The 11,976-nt window shown below is 35.2% G+C and overlaps 2 long non-coding RNA genes across 2 annotated transcripts; both read left to right on the forward strand.

The window, feature by feature from the left end:
* Nucleotides 1–1,257: 1,257 nt before the first annotated feature.
* LOC130591507 (uncharacterized) lies at nt 1,258–1,675 on the forward strand. The gene is made up of 2 exons (XR_008969258.1): nt 1,258–1,432; nt 1,624–1,675. It is a non-coding gene; the product is annotated as an uncharacterized LOC130591507 (long non-coding RNA).
* Nucleotides 1,676–2,217: 542 nt separating this feature from the next.
* Nucleotides 2,218–3,435, forward strand: LOC130591561 (uncharacterized). Its single transcript, XR_008969344.1, has 2 exons — nt 2,218–2,316; nt 3,241–3,435. It is a non-coding gene; the product is annotated as an uncharacterized LOC130591561 (long non-coding RNA).
* Nucleotides 3,436–11,976: the final 8,541 nt, after the last annotated feature.

The following is an 11,976-nucleotide window of genomic DNA, read 5'->3' on the forward strand; positions in this document are numbered from 1 at the left end:
ATGTTTCAGGCATATGGTTCTAAAAATAGCGCGAATGCAAAAGCTAGGAAGCACTATCACCATCTGGGTGCTCAGTCGTATGGTCAGGCGAGAGAATCGTGGATGTACAACCATTACCCCACGATTGCGTCGACCACGACATCGGGCACTAGCTCTACGACGACAGTTGCACAGCGGCAACCAGATAGAGCGCTCGATTGGTGGTGTTCCATGCATGGGGTTTGCAAAGGGACAGAGAGTCATACCTGATCCCGCAACAAAACAGATAGCTAATGCCATTGTAAGTACATATTATAAGTTTTTGATAAGGTTTACATAATAATATAACTTGTGCGCTCACGAGTATTTCTCTCTTATCCTTATGCAGATTGGCTTGAAGGAAAAGGAGGCAACTGTGAGTTCACTCCTAGAGGACAAGTTGATGCCTTACACGAGACTCTAGGACGGGACCAGTATGGACGTGTGAGGGGCGTAGGAGGTGTCCGCCTCGGGGTGAGAAAGGTGTATGGTGATCAATACACCTCTACGTCAAGATCCAGTGCCTCTAGTGTCAATTCAGCAGCTGCCATAGATGTGGAGGCTATGAAAGCCGAGTTCGGGAGGAGCTGAGAGCGGAGATGACTCAGAATTTCAACGCCATTTTGGCGCAGATGGGCTTACCGACTTTTGGTGCTTTCCGCAGGGCGGTGTTCCTGCGCAGCCTGTTCCTACGCAGCCTCATCCATATCCGGAGTTCACGGTAATCATTTAATATCACTAGTGTTCTTAAATATGTTGTTTCATAGACTAACTATAAATAGAGTTTTTTTTTAAAGGTAGAAACACCATGTGAGCTACTAAATCAAGGAGATGGTCATGGTAGTTTCATTATCGTGGCTTATGGATCTGTACAGCCCCCTAGGGACCGGGTACGATTGCACAACCAGCCAGTCGCTGATATTCACTATGTGGTCAGCGTTTCAGACATTGTGCCGGTTTCGAAGCATTTCCTCTTCCGCTGCCGAATGCAGGAGTTGTGTACAGTTATTGTCTGATGCCCTTGGCAGTTATATTCTATGGCCGCGTGCATTGGTGCGGTTATCAGATCAGGTACAATGTCTAACATAAGTATATACATATAGTTTTCTTTTATAGTTCCTATATATGATTGTCAGTAATATATTTTAATTTAACTAATTACTAGGGTTCGGGGAAGGCCGACAGGAAGGGAAAGAAGGTAGCTTCACCTCAGGGGGCCGACGTGCCCAAGTAAAATGTTTCTACGGCAAAGTCTCCACTCATTACGGATATGGAGGTGGTGCAAGGCCTTACTCAACCGTGCTTCTGGCTACATGAGTGCGTTAGCGATGCAGACGATGAAGCAATGATTGAGATTAAGTTGTCGGACCACCAATTCCACTACATTGAGGAAACATCGACCTTTATTTCTAAGGTTGATATTAAAGAATTCTTACTTGGGGACGAGTTGAATGTTTCCATGATACAAACATTCATGAGGTAATACTTTATTAGTATATTTAAATTAATAAATATACATATATGCCTTAATTAAGTAGTATTCAATCCAACTAATAATAACTTCTATAATAAGTAAGTTTTATTTGTATCAATATGAATTCTCAGGCTATTATACAATGATTTGAGGCGATCTAGTCAGCCAATGTTTGGTTGGTTATGTCCAAGCTTTGTACGAGACGAAGAGGAGGTGAAAGCATATCTCAAGGAATCTTTGAACGCATGTTCTCGTATTGGATATAAGATCATTCTTCTTCCTTACATTGAATCGTATGCTTCTTAAACTCACTTTTTAATTAATTAAATTGACCTACCTATTAGTTGTTCTACGATAAGAATAACATTTTTATTGTTGTAGGAACCATTGGACACTGATTGCAATATGTTTGTCACGTAACGAAGTCTACCACTTTGATTCTTTGCGTAAAGGAACAATACGGTCCTTACTAGTCAAATCATTGTTAAATAGGTAGCCTAATCGAAACTATATGCACACTTAGCTTATTAAATATTAAATGTACATCTAATCTTATAATAATCTATTGATGTAGTGTGATGAAGAAGGTAGTGCATCTGGACTTCGACAAGGAAAACCTCCTGTTTGGATTTAGTCGAGGTAGCATGAGTAATTTTTTGCATCCAAAATAGAAACACATAATACACATCTAACATGTCATTTATTGCATCTTTGGTGAATTTTAGTGTCCGGTACAAGAAGGTGGACTTGCGTGTGGGTATTACGTCATGAGGTTCATGCTCGATATCGTCAACTATTGCAAAGATGTTGGTGATCTTCGAAAGGTATGTAACTTTTAGGTTTCCAATTGTTGTTTGTTGCATTTCCGGCCTATTTTGACCTTTTAGGCCTCAAAATGTAGTTATGAAGTGATTTAACATCAAATTCTCTTTGAACATGATTATGAGGCATAATATAACTAGTATGTAGATTCTTAGGCTTGCATATGTTGTTGGTTGCATTTCGGGAACGAAAAGGCCATTTCCGGCCTATTTTGGCCTATTTTGGCCTTTTCGCTCCCAAAATGTACTTATGAAGTGATTTAACCCCAAATTCTCTTTGAACATGATTATATGAGGCATAATATAACTAGTATGTGGATTCTTAGGCTTGCATTTGTTGTTGGTTGCATTTTGGAACGAAAAGGTCATTTCCGGCCTATTTTGGCCTTTTCGCTCCCAAAATGTACTTATGGAGTGATTTAACCCCAATTCTCTTTGAACATGATTATATGAGGCATAATATAACTATATGTAGATTCTTAGGCTTGCATATGTTGTTGGTTGCATTTCGGGAACGAAAAGGCCATTTCCGGCCTATTTTGGCCTATTTTGGCCTTTTCGCTCCCAAAATGTACTTATGAAGTGATTTAACCCCAAATTCTCTTTGAACATGATTATATGAGGCATAATATAACTAGTATGTGGATGTTTAGGCTTAATTTGTTGTTGGTTGCATTTTGGGAACGAAAAGGTCATTTCCGGCCTATTTTGGCCTCTTCGCTCCCAAAATGTACTTATGGAGTGATTTAACCCAAAATTCTCTTTGAACATGATTATATGAGATATATTATAACTAGTGTGTATACTTTTAGGCTTGCATTTGATTTTGATTGAATTTCGGGAAGGTATATGTCATTTTTAGAAGTACTAACTATGGTAAAATGATGAATTATTATATGTATGTTTATTCCTTGATTGTTTTGCAAGGTTTATGCGAATTCCACACCACATTTGAGGAACTTCACCAAAGAAGAAATTGATGAAGTTCGGGATAAGTTGGCGTCCCACATTACCGATGATTGCTTAGGATGAGATTTAGCCCGAATGTAAAAGTTTCTATCAATCCTATGTACACTTTTTACATTATTAAATATATATGAAGTTAATTATTACCTTTCTCCACTTGTCATATATTATCGTATTTTAATTTCGCTTTTTTTTTGTCCAAGGGAGGTTTTGGGTGGGGGTGGGGTGGTGGGGTGGGGTGGCTGTGGATGGGGGTGCAGGGGTGGGCAGTGGGTGGGGGCTGGGCAGAGGCAGTGGGGTGGGGCTGGGGGTGGGCAGTGGGTGGGGAGTGGGGTGGCAGTGGGTGGGCTGGTGGGGTGGGCTGGTGGGTGGGGGGTGGGGGCTGGGGGTGGGGCAGTGGGTGGGCTGTGTGTGCAGGTCTGGAACAGCATGCAGCATGCAGCAGGGCTGTGTGTGCAGAATTATATACAAAAAAAAAAATAATAGGAGAAGGGCTGCGCTAGTTTGAAATAGCGCATCCCTTCTATGTAAGAAGGGCTGCGCTAGTTCAAACTAGCGCAGCCCTTCAAGTAAGAAGGGTTGCGCTAGTTTGAACTAGCGCAACCCTTCTATGTTTGAAGGGTTGCGCTAGTTCAAAAAGCGCAGCCCTTCTTTCATAGAAGGGCTGCCCTTTTATGAAAGAAAGGTTGCCCTTTTATGAAAGAAGGGCTGCGCTAGTTCTAAAAAGCGCAACCCTTCTTTCACAAAAGGGCTGCGCTTTTTAGAACTAGCGCAGCCCTTCTTTCTTGAAGGGCTGCGCTTTTTGTCAACTAGCGCATCCCTTCTTACTTAAAGGGCAGCGCTGGACTTGCGCAACCCTACTTGAAAAGTGAAGGGCTGCTATGGAAAGGGCTACCCTCAAAAAGCGCAGCCCTACATGCCATTTTCAGCGCAGCCCTACTTCTTTTTTCCACTAGTGAAACTCCATTAAACTAATGAAGACTTAATGGTGAAGAATACTTGGGGAGCAAGGTCTTCTAGAAGCCTTGGAGAGCAAGGAGATGAAGCTTGAGGAAGAAGATGAAATGTGTGGTCATGGTGATTTTTCATATTTAGGAAAATATTATAACTATACACTATATTATAATAAATAAAATATTGCACAACATTGCTTTTGAAATAATTCAAGTAACTATCTTTTAGAAAATAATCTTAACCATTATGGTTACGAAAAAATTTAGGACACAATTAAGCTAATAAACATAATTAGTATCTAATAAAACGAGATTAAGATTCGGGGTATTACAAGAAATTAACCAACAAATCAAAGAATAAGGAAGAGGAAGGGGCCGAAACAAGGAGCAGCACGCTGGCAACAATGGCGCACAAGGGGAAAACGTGATTGAAGAAGAAATGTTACTTGAAGAAGAAGAAAGAAAACTTGAGAGAGAAAGGAAGAAATCACGTGGAAGAGGAGAGAGTAAAGCGGGTCGGCTGGTATGAGGGAGGAGAGAGAAAATAAATCTTTGTGTTGTGAAAATAATTGGGTCTAAGGTATTTATAAAAAGGCTTTTCCTTTTTGGGTTAGGAAAAGGAGATTGGGTTCAAATCGAGTTTGATGATGAATATGATTAATGAATTAGAACTCCTAACATCAATATAAATCCTTTTCCTAATCTACGTAGAATTTTGGGTTTCTCAATCCCATTTAAACTTCTTTTCCAAATCAAATTAGTATTTCAAACATTTTTCAAAGCATGCCTAAACAAAATATTTTTAACTTCCTTAAATCTTTAAAATAATTCCTTTGACTTTCAAAATAGTCAATCCTCTTTAAATAATTAAATCATTTCAAACTAAATTATGTTTAAATATAAATATATAATTACTAAAATATATTTATAAAATCCATAAATTACAGGGGATTACAAGCAGAGTACTACATGATAATGCATAAACTTTCCTAACATGATACTAAAAAATAATATGCAGGAATAAATAATAATATAACAATATAACATTCTGAAGATAATTTCACTGAACTAAACTTTAACCATCTTTTTATTACTTTAATGGAATAGTTATTTGACCGAGTTGTCTAACTAAACTTGTTTTCACATAGGAAGACGAAATACGGGGCCGACTCCGTATTCCCGAATGACCTGCGATATCGAGGAACCTTTGAAAAATAGGAAAGGTGATCAATCCGTCAGAAAAAGCCATGGGTTACCACTATGTACTCCAACTCCTGATTGTCCAACTCTAGACGTGCACCTGTAACAGCCCTCCCTAGTTACAGGCTTACTTATGACTAACTCTAATTAATTAAATGAATAAGCTACTAATCAGAGATGCTGTTAGTACAGATTCCTAACCCCCTTGCCCTTGGAAGATTAAGAACCTGCATATATCTGAGCATAGTTTATGAAAATCCACTTAATATACTTAATTATTACATCGCAGTCTAAGTAGTTATAAGTTGAGTTCAAAATATAAGTTACATCCCATAATTAATTTATACAGAAACATCACGCAGCAGCAAAACATATATCACGAACTTTCCAAACTAAGTTTATCTTTGACCTTCAGCTTACTCCTGCAAAACAACTGAATCTGCCCCCACCCAGACAGGTTCAAAGGAACAAAAACAGTCAGCTTATGCTGGTACACAAGTCCCACTAGTTTACAAATATTAAGGTGGCGGAAAATAGACTTTAATGTTCAAATAGTATCATAATCCATGAATCTCGATATTTATTTGCTATAAAATATTATAATACTCCTCCTTCGTAATTAAGTAGCATAATGGCATTCATACAACATAACAAATAACTTTCCAAAAACAATACTTATACTTTTCCAAAACTCACTTAAATACACCGATACAAAATTCAAAATACTTTTAATTAGGGAAGGAACATAAATGGAACTTTTGAGGGACGTCTCCCTACTTTTATTTACTTCTCCTTGCAAGCCTTTCTAGGTCATGACCCTATATAACAGAGCAATACCCGCTCCGGAGCAATACCCGCTCTAATAACTCAAAGAGCAAACCCGCTCTACAATTATTGTTCATCACTACCAATGCAGTTACTTCCCTTAAAAATAGTCTTTAACTTTATACTTAATTATATCCAAAAACTTATTTTCCAATACTTGATCAACCAACTTAATAATCAACTTAGCTTAGTTATCAAAACAAGTTTCGAAAACACACTTGCTATGTCAAGTTCCGCTATATTTGGAATGATGACTTAACAACCATGAATCGAAATGATGTGATAGTTAAACAAGGTGATTAAAGGATGGTTTAACAAGATATGACAGTAGGTGAAAGGTTTGTAAAGTACTCTTAGCATAAGGAAGATTACTTCACACAAATAGAACATAGGTCCATTTAGATGGTTCTCGGTTTGGTGTTATTAACAATGGTCAGGCGATGAATTAATAGGACTTCTTGATTTAGCCAAGGTTTAGGATTCTCACTTATATATAGGTACATACAGTAGGGATTCATCAAGAGAAACACATCGAAAGGGTTCAAAAGCACAAAGGTTTACAAGTCCAAAAGTTGTTACGCGAATAGTTGAGTTTTTAGGTGTAGTTTTCTTCTCAAAAGAGGTTAGATTTAATCTACGAAAAAGATATGTTGCAAGGTCATTAAGCAGAAATATAAGTGTATTTACAGTAGGTTATCATGTAAGGGTAACAACAACGGAACCACTTAATACCATAACACAATCGAAATAGAAACACGGTTTAATCGGTTTTTAAGAGGAACTTGACATGCAATGGTTTTTGATTCGAAATCATCAATCATAAAGTATAATTAACATATTAAAATCACTTACTTATAACTCATTACCAATACAGTAAGTTCTCCACATAAAAACACATTCGTAGCTCAAAAATTTCCATAAACAAGTATTATGACAAAAATATAGAAACTAAGCTTTAACGGTGGTTCTTGTGTACCTTAATTCGGTATTTTAGGAAATTAAACCTTGCTTAGAAAATCGTACTACTCCTCCAGCAATCTTCTAAGACCTTAATATAAACATTCATCATCTTAAAGTTAGTAATGAACCCAAAGAAATCACATTTAAAACTGATATACCTCATGCATGCTGAAAATCAGCCATATCTCACCTTCCTTAGTTTTTCTTTGGCTTACAGGGATGAAACATCAAAACTAACACTTGCCCAGTATGAAGGACACCTTGAAGAATCTAGGGAAGTGTTTGCATGCAAAAATCAGAGCAAAGAACCAAGAGAAACAAGCTGCCAAAGAGCTCCCTGCTGGACGCCAGAAATGGCGTGAGGAGAGAGAGAAAGAAAAAGATGTGTTTTTGTGTTTGTATGTGGAATGATGTTGATGATACTGAATGAGGACCTTCCCGTCTCATATATACAGAATGGGTAAGGGTAAATTTGTCATTTTCGGTTTAGTAATAGGGGTAAAATCGTCCTTTCTCTTACTTATGCACTAATCAGATTTTTCTAAAGCTTCAACTTGGATTTTCTTCCTTAATTCCTACCTAATCCTTAATTATTCTTAGCTAAATTTCTCCAAAGTATACCACATATCTTAATGAAGGTATCTTAATCTAATCAACTCCTTAATCTTACTTCCTCGGCTAACACCTCGATATCAACTACTAACACAAATCCTATAATTCCGAGGCAATATTCAATGTTCCTATCATAACTCATAAATTACTTAATTATCACATAGCTCATGTTATCAGTTAACTAATAAACAAATTATCCACGTTAGCAACAAATTCATATAACATTTATTTACACTTTTAAAATTCGGAGCGTATCAATTACAATTTACTTAATCGTCATTAACTTACTTAATTACGGATTATTGATTCTAATATTAGCTTAATAATTCAGGCTATTACAGCACCAGTCTAAAGTTTATTACTATCCGAATTACACTTGACGTGATTTACAATTTATCACTTGTTATGACATACAAGTAACACAGAAATACAACATCAAACATTCACAACTGAACTTCGTTTTTATCTTAGGATTTAATAAGTGATCACACAACTTACAATCTAAGATTACTTCCTTTAATTCCAATTTTTCTTATTTGTTGAATCTAGCCAACAAACAATCTTACCTTTCAAAGGCATAAATCATCAACTTACCAAATAAGACCCACAGTTCTTATAAAGTTGTGAGATTAATAATATCAGGGAACACATGATTCAACATGCTTCAATCTCAACAAATATATTAATTCCTCATCTGAATTAATAGCTAAAGTTCCCAACCAACATGCTTACATCAATATTCCATACAAACATATAATAATCAACTCAAAATCATAATCAACATTTTTGCACACAGGCATAAAACATGTAAAATCTAATCATAATATAAATCACATATGAACTTACAAAGTCCCTATACATGATACTACAACTTTTCCTTCTTAAAATCATGATACTACATCACATAACACATAGGTATGTACGTACCTTGTGTAACTTTAATAACTTTAAAAGTCATCAACTAAATAATCTCCGCCTAAAACAACCAATATAATTCAAAGTCAATACTCTAAATAAAATCCAGCAACTTTAAAATACTTTAGATCCTCTTTAAAAATATTTAAAAGTTGTGGTTACCATTAAAACTTCAATTACTTATTTTACCTAGCATAGTACCACTATACTAGTAATTAAAATCCATAAAACTCCATTATTAAAACCCTTTCTAAAATTCCAACAACTTATGAAATTATAAAACTCTCTTTAAACATACGTAAACATGCTCAAATTCATAATTTACACCAATTGCATAGTTTATAACATGCTACTATGATTTTTCAATATTTAACACCCTAAAATCCATGCTTTGATAATCAAAAACTCAATCTAAAAATAATAATCAAATCTGAAATTTTATTCTTTTAATACATAATATATATAATTCAAGATTAATCATTAAAATAGTAAATTAAAGTTATCAATCATGATTAATTAGTACTAAACTAAAACATAAAAACATGATCTTTAATTAAAACTTGAGGAGGAAGAAAATAATTTTACCAACGAATCCAAGAACCAAGAGGGACAAGGCGCCGAAAAAGGTAAATCAGCACCGGCAGCAGTGGCACACAAGGAAGGACGATGGTTGTTGAGGTGTGGTGACGTTTCTTGGCAAAGAAGAAAGAGTTACGTGAAGAAGAAGAAATAAAAATCATGGGAAAAAAGAAAAAGTCACGTGGAAGAGGAAGAGAGAGAAAAACCGGCTGTTAGGAGTTGTGAGGAGAGAGAATAATTTTTGTGTGGTAAAATAATTGGGTCTAAGTATTTATAAAGAGGCTTCTCCTTTTGAGCTTAGGAAAAGAAGATTGGGTTTAAATAAAGTTTGATGATGAATAGGATTGATGAATTAGAATTCCTAAGATCAATAGAAATCGTTTTCCTAATCCACTTAGAATTTGGATTCGTCAAGCCCATTCAAGCTTTTTTTTTCCAAATCCAATTAGTATTTTAAACATTTTTCAAAGCATGCCTAAACAAAATATTTTAAATTCCTTAAATCCTTAAAATAACTCCCATGACTTTGAAAATAGTCAACCTTCTTTAAATAAATGAATCATTTCAAACTAAAATGTTTAAATATAAATATATAAATACTAAAATATATTTATAAAATCCATAAAATTACGGGGGATTACAAGTATGGCTCAAAACTTGAAAGAAAAACCTATATATATATTAAATTAGTTAATATACTTTAAAATTGTATAAGTATAAATAAAGATTTCACAACATACATATTCCTCATACAAATTATTTGTAATCATAGTAGAAGCGGATGATTAGAAGCATGTATCTCATCACGAAATAGCCGCATTCATCTTCTCCCGATTGTTGAGCACACTACACCAAATTTAAGCTATATATTAGAATAGGAAAAAAAATCCTAAATAGAATTATAAAATGTGTATCAAACACAAAACCACGAGAGTTTTACCCGCTTAATTATCCAAGTCAATTTAGTTCCTTTATTGGATCCTTCAAGGCGCGTGAATATGGTATATGAACTAGATACAAAAAATTTGCAATAATTAATTATTATAAACATTTATTAATTATTTTAAATATCATAAAATACATGTAAACTTATTAACATGTATATACAACAACTATTAACTTACGTTTTCAGCGGTATCTTGATAACTAAGGATCTATCTCTCTGAAGCGAATCAAATATATATACCGCTTTCTTGGATAGACAAATCATAAGAAGAATTCAATGTTCCCCAAAGCATGAAGCAAAATGTGATGTTCATATATATATAACCACAAGTTCATAAAGATAAAACAAAGTAAAGATTAATTTAACTAACATACTTTTAAATGTACGGATATATGATGTAACGCATATGTCGATTCGCTTTCATTGAACTTGCCATGATCACGACATCTGGTTGATTGCGTAGCATGCTCGCCAAAATCATACTTGAACACATGAAACCAATATTATTATCTTCATTCTCCTCAATCTCCTCTGCCAAGTACCTACACTCCAAATACTTATAGTTAGGAGAAACAATAAAAATAAATATCAATGTTAATTAGTTTAGAGTTTGATAAATCTCACATCATAAATACTTGTAAAATGGATCTATTAAGCCATGCTCCTGTGAGAAATTGAAAAACATCTTGTCGCGAGAGAATGGTCATCAGCTCACTATCATTGTCGAAGACGGTACCCTTCATAAATTGCATACTAAAAGGCTCACCTGAGGGTTGGTTGCAAAATATTCGGTGCATATCCTTGGCAATATCAGCCATCTCCTCTAGTGACAAGTCAATAAAAGGATCTACTTGCCTACGTGCAGACTCATCGGTGCAAAGATCACTACCAACTATTTTTTCCTTCTTCTTCTTCTTCTTCTTCTTCTTCTTCTTCTTCTTCTTCTTCTTCTTCTTCTTCTTCTTCTTCTTCTCTTCTTCTTCTTCTTCTTCTTCTTCTTCTTCTTCTTCTTCATCGCGCCTTCTTTATGTATATGTTCTTTATTCAATTCGACTTCTTTTTAATTTATATTATATAGGCATATAGATTATTTCATATATAAATCAAGATTACTTTGTATACAAATTAAAGATTACTTGGCATATATAAATCAAGATTTCTTAGTATATACATCGAGATTTCTTATTATATAAATCAAAATATCAAACATAAGTTACCTGAATATCTGAGACTAAAAATACTAACTCTTTCGACCATTCTATGAATGAACCCTCAACTTGACTGCGTTTCATGATGAATGGAGTAGGTAGTGGAACTGGAGCATCTGCACACTTCGCTAAAAAATCATCAACACTCACTTTCACGGTGGTAGGATGTGATGATGACTCCTTTCGTGGATGAACGGTACCCTCAGCTACAATGATCGGTCTGGAGATATCCGTTAATGCCAAACGACATGGAACTTGACTCTTAACATCCATTGAGAGCACAATATCATTAATTAAGTGTTTTAGAAGCATAATATCATAATATTAGAAGATATAAAATAAATATATACATGCAAGTTCACAAATGGATTATTGTCCCCCGAATGACAGCTACTAGGAGCAACTGGAGTGTGAGGATTTCGGAACACCACATCTTCCCTTGTTTCATTTGGTAATTGAAGACCTAATTGCGCCGCAAAAGCCACGAACCTTTCTTGAA

This window comes from Beta vulgaris, chromosome 5, assembly GCF_026745355.1.
Source record: "Beta vulgaris subsp. vulgaris cultivar EL10 chromosome 5, EL10.2, whole genome shotgun sequence".
Classification (NCBI taxonomy): domain Eukaryota; kingdom Viridiplantae; phylum Streptophyta; class Magnoliopsida; order Caryophyllales; family Amaranthaceae; genus Beta; species Beta vulgaris.